We start from the raw sequence: 5,442 nt of genomic DNA, 5'->3' as shown, positions 1-5,442 counted from the left end.
GAGGATGGGAGTGTGCAGCCAGTCGTCGTTGTCATAGCCGTAGACGGTGTCAGCCCTCAGCCGGTACACCGGCAGCTGCTCCTCCAGGAGACTGATGATCTCAAACTCCGGTAGGTCAGTGCTGTTACACACATCTGACAAGACAGACATAGAGGGAGGGAGGAGAGCATAAACAGTGGTGGAAAAAGTACTCAAAGTATCAATACAGCAATAGTCTGAAAGTCCGAAATTCAACCAAAAGTACCAAAACCAAAAGTAAAAGTAAATGTTATGCAGAATGTCGCTTTACAGTGTAAAGTTTACACGCATGCAACTCTTTTGAAAGTAGAAGATCTACAAGCACACAGTGAATCGCATTGCGACGCATTGTGAGCTTGTAGATTGGCTATTTTCAAAAGGCCGTTATGTATATAGGGTTGAAGTGTTTTATGTATGTTTTCTAATAAAAATAAAAATATCAGAGTATATCCTATTAGTAACTAATGCTTTTGAATAATTGTAGTGGAGTAAAAATACAATATTTGGCTCTGAGATGTAGTGGAGTAGAAGTGAAAGTATTGGAAATACTCAAGTAAAGTAGAAATACCTCAAAATTGCACTAAGTACAGTACATGTACATACAGTAGGAGAGAATATGTTGATGTGACTGTTGTACGTACGGCCCACTACTGGTGGATCTTAGAACTACAAGGAACATGCGGGTGGGGGACTTTGAGAATGACACAGCTATTGGTGGTAATGATTGTGATTTCTTGATTAATTGAATACACAGGGCCACAATGGAAACAAGCCCTTTGTGCTATCCTTTTAGCATCATTGTATAATCGTACCATGGTAAAATTTGTAAACTGTTACAAAAGTATCCAATCAATCAATCAATCAATCAATCAATCAATCAATCAATCAATCAATCAATCAATCAATCAATCATTCAATCAATCCATCAATTCCAGTGAGCCACCACCAGTTCTACAAATCCACCAAGAGAGGGCAGTACAAGTCAGTCATAACATCTTCATGCTCTCCTCCATCACAAAAACTAAAATCTTAAGCCATTTAGACCTAAGGCCAGATTATATAAATCTCTTTCTGAAAAACCTATGTAAATGGTTCTCAAACTATTTCATGTCAAGGACCCCAAAAAATGTAAATGGCCGTCGACCCCCATCTGGAAATATGTTGTTCCAGGGACCCCCCCAGAAGCAAAGATTTGAGTTAAAAACATTCGCTCTGAAAGAATATATATTCTTATATACAAGATTTGCGCCACATTTTCACGATTTTTCAAAAGAATAGCAGAACTAAAACGTCTGATACTTGATACTTGCCAAAACAAAAATGTAAATCCCACCACAAGTGCAATATCCCCTAACCTTTATCCCATTCCCTATATGCTGCTAAGGACTTATATAAGTGGATTTTAGGACTTTAGAAATATAGTATTTTTAGATTTTTTTACTAGTAGTCTGGAAGCCAGTGAAAGGACATTTTGTTCACTTATGCATGTTATGTATCTGCTGAATGACAATAAAGATTTCTTTCTATCTATCTATCTACCTACCTACCGGTATCTATCTATCTATCCAGTGTTATAAGCAGATTATAATGCATTATAAATATGCACTTATAATGCTGCTGCATTATTACATCATGACACAAGTGTTACCGTCTCTGCCAAACATGTCCCACCAACATCTCGTGCTTGTAGTTGACAAATAAAACCATCTTGATTCTTGATTGATTCTTGCTTGTTTATTTGCGATGTGGTGTACACAAAGGCTTGTATAGCTTTATCACTCTTTTAAAGCCTGCATTGTGCTCTGTGAGAATGACACAGATTGTTGAACACAGCTATTTATAAGTGATATGTGGCATATATCATGTTTTGTATAGCTTAATCACAACATTCTTAAGCATTCAAAGATTGCATTGTGCATTCTGAGAATGACTACATAGACTTGTGATCGCTGTGTGTCCACATGTGATGTGTTGTAGTAGATAATAATTTGCATACAGTAGCTTTAAGACTAGATGCTTAAAGGGACATTTCACCCTTTTTGCAAAGAAATATTAATGACGTTTAGAAGATTTAGAACACTTTCCTGGGGTCTTCATGTGTGTAATATGTGGTTTTAGATATTTTAGATTTGACTTCCTTCCTTGACCCCCCCCAAATAAAAAAGACAAACACACACACACACACACACACACACACACACACACACCTGTGATGGTCCCGGCATCCCTACAGCCGGGTGGTGCTGGTAGCGTGTCCAGCAGACTGGGTTCTGCCTCACTCACATACTGCTCCTCCTGGGTAGGGCACTGGCCAGGCTCGGGGTCTGGGTCCGGGGCTGGGGTCAGGGAGGGGGCCGGGGAGGCCAGCTTGGCTCACCTCTCACTCGGGTGGAGGAACAGCTGCCATGCGCCTACGGAGCTGCAGCTCCTCTGGCAGACGATGGTAATAGATCTGAGATCACAGCCACCTGGAAGGCGGGGAGGGAGGAGAGAGGTATTGAGTGAGTGATCAATAGAAAGAGAAAGAAAGGAAGAAAAGCAAGGACAGAAATGCATTGTCTGAAGAGTAGTCTCTTGAGACAGACCATTGACTCACGTCAATAAAGAGAGCGCTGTTTTCCCTTTGTTTTGCAGACGGGTTCCCAGATTGTCTGAAGAGAGATGAGACTAGGGCTGGGCATTATAGACAAAGTCAAACGTCACAATATTTTTGACCAAATACCTTGATATCGATATTATGACGATACTCTTGTATCGTCACGAATCACGATAATAACAATTACCTTTGGATTTTTCTACAAATTTCAAAAAATCGTAAGCTTGTAGAATGGCTATTTCAACTATTTATTTTATTTTATGTTTGACAATGTTTTAAGCTTAAGTGATTAAAAACCAGGAAAAGGCAACAATGACGACATATCACAATATCCAAAATCCCAGAATATAATTAGTCTCATATTATAATATTCCTCCAAATCCAATGGCCAGAAACCATCAGCAACAGCGAACTCTGGCAGAGAACAAACCAGCTGCCGGCAGAAGAAGAAATAAAGAAATGCCGATGGCGATGGATAGGCCACACCTTATATGAAAACCTGTAATGTCAAGCCATAACATGGAACCCACAGGGCAAGTGGAAAAGGGGTCGCCCAAGAAATACCTGGCACTGACACCTGGAGACAGACACCAAGACCATAAAGATGAACTGGAACCAACTGGAGGGAACAGCTCAAGACAGAGATGCCTGGAGATCGCTTCTTGACGGCCTATGCCCCAGAAGGGGTAGTAGGCGTAAGTAAGTAATATAACAATATTGAGATTATATTCCCCAGGCCTAGATCAGACATGTTGTTATTACCCACAATCCACTCTGATATGATCAGCATGTGACCGTCACCCTGTCCTGAATCTCCATACAAAGCCTCTAACAACAGTGTAGCTGCTGACCCTGCAACTGGGCAGCCTGCCAACCAGCCACCACATACAGTACATCCATTAGCAGAAACTACTTTTCAGCTGCAGGGTAGACTGGATCTACCTGGTTTAGCCTAACTTGATGCTGTGTTTTGTGCAACGTCAATAAGTACAGTGTAATACATTTAATGTCATGGATTAAAGTCTCAGAGGACTGATTTCAGTCTGATGGATTCCACAGAAGTCTTCCAATTTCCAAGGAATCATGTCGTGCACCAAAAATAGCCTATTTACATGCTCCCAACGCGTGAGCTATTTTCGGTTATTGGTTATTTTAAGATGACATCTCATGATGATGAGATGTGTTCAAACTAGAAATAGAATAGATTGATCAAACTAGCTGTATGTTATGAATTGTCTCGGATATTTCATAAAAGAAAAGGTTAAAATAGAAAAATAACCACCTGAAAAAGACTTAAGGGAGGTGCTGGAGCCACAAAGGTAGTATAAGAAAAAATTAAGGGAAGCTCCGCACACTCAGATCTGCGCATAATCAGATTTATTAGCAAGCTTTCGGTCTACTGACCTTCTTCAGGCATAAAAGAAAAGGTTAAAGTCTCAATCTGTGATTTCTTCAACTGGAATGTAGAACATTATGTTTAGAAGAATATGAACATAGCATCATCATTCTACACATTGTGTGCTAATTGTTTAGAAACACTGTTTCACAAATCACAGATTGGGATTATTTTGCGTGAAACCAAGTTATTTGGATCTTCTGCGTCGACAACACACAACGATGCACTAGATTCTCGAATATCGCTTCTGAAGAGCCTGTGTTGTACGGTAAGTTTGCCTTCCTCTCTGCCCTTAGTCACTCACCCTCCTATCTCTACAGTGTAGTGAGAGGAAGGAGAGTACAGTATGTCTACTCTACACCGTCCTATCCAGGTATGGGAAAGAATACAGTGAAACATTTTTTAGAGGAAAAAAAGATAGGTGATCTCACACACTGGTACTTTTAAGCTTTGTTGGGAAGACGGGGTCCCATGCATCTGTGATATTATATGCTCAGATAGTCTGTCTCAAATGTACAGAAGGGGTTCATAAACAAACAGCACTGCTGCAGCACACTGCCCTCAGCCTGCGGGGATCCGTTATTCACTGCAGCAGACTTCTGCGCTGTGCAATTCATCTATGTGTGAAGAAGACTGAGATTACAACAGACATGTGAAAGTAGAAACTACAACCAGAGGGAACGTGTGTGAGTGTGTGTGCACGGCTGCATGCTCATGTGCATGCATGCGTGCATGTGTCCTCTCATTGCAGAACAGTACAGGACACAGCTGCATGGCTGTAAAGGTGATGCTTCACTTTACATAAGAGAATATACACAAGTGCATCTGTCAGACCATGAAAAGATGCACAGCTGATGCACCAACCACGATGTACAAGTACATATTGTCGGGTGCTACCCAGTGTTCATTTTTGTATCCTGAGTGACAACAAATGTGGAATTAGAATGAAGCAATGCACTCACACATTTATTCATACACAATCACCTATTGGGGGAGGGTTTTTGATGCCTCAGCACTTACTACATAACTCTCTACAGCGTCACCTTGGGATGCCTTTCTCAATGCAGCATGCTGTTAACTAGAGCTAGCTATACAAATCCATTATCCTCGCCTCTGACTCAGAACATGTATCTCCACGTTAAAGCTCTTTATCACAAATCCGGTCCCGAACGACAATATGTGTAGATGAAATATAGTTTTGGCTTCAATTTGCAAAGAGAATGAGGGACATTTGGATTGTCAGATTAAGCCTACTGCTATGGTTGGAATCAGAATGAATATAATTCCTACCTCACAATCAGGAATCAAAGGTGTACATTCATAAGCAAATACATTTAGCAAGTGTCGGCTCAGCTGGTTGAAAGAAACCTAAATATAATGGCCTAATCTTCCAGAACACCCCAAGAAGGCACGCTACAGCCATTTAGCCTCC

This window comes from Protomyctophum bolini (genome assembly GCF_963924005.1).
Source record: "Protomyctophum bolini genome assembly, chromosome: 17".
Lineage (NCBI taxonomy): Eukaryota > Metazoa > Chordata > Actinopteri > Myctophiformes > Myctophidae > Protomyctophum > Protomyctophum bolini.
The sequence above is the reverse complement of the archived record's forward strand: the minus strand, read 5'-3'. Positions refer to the sequence as shown.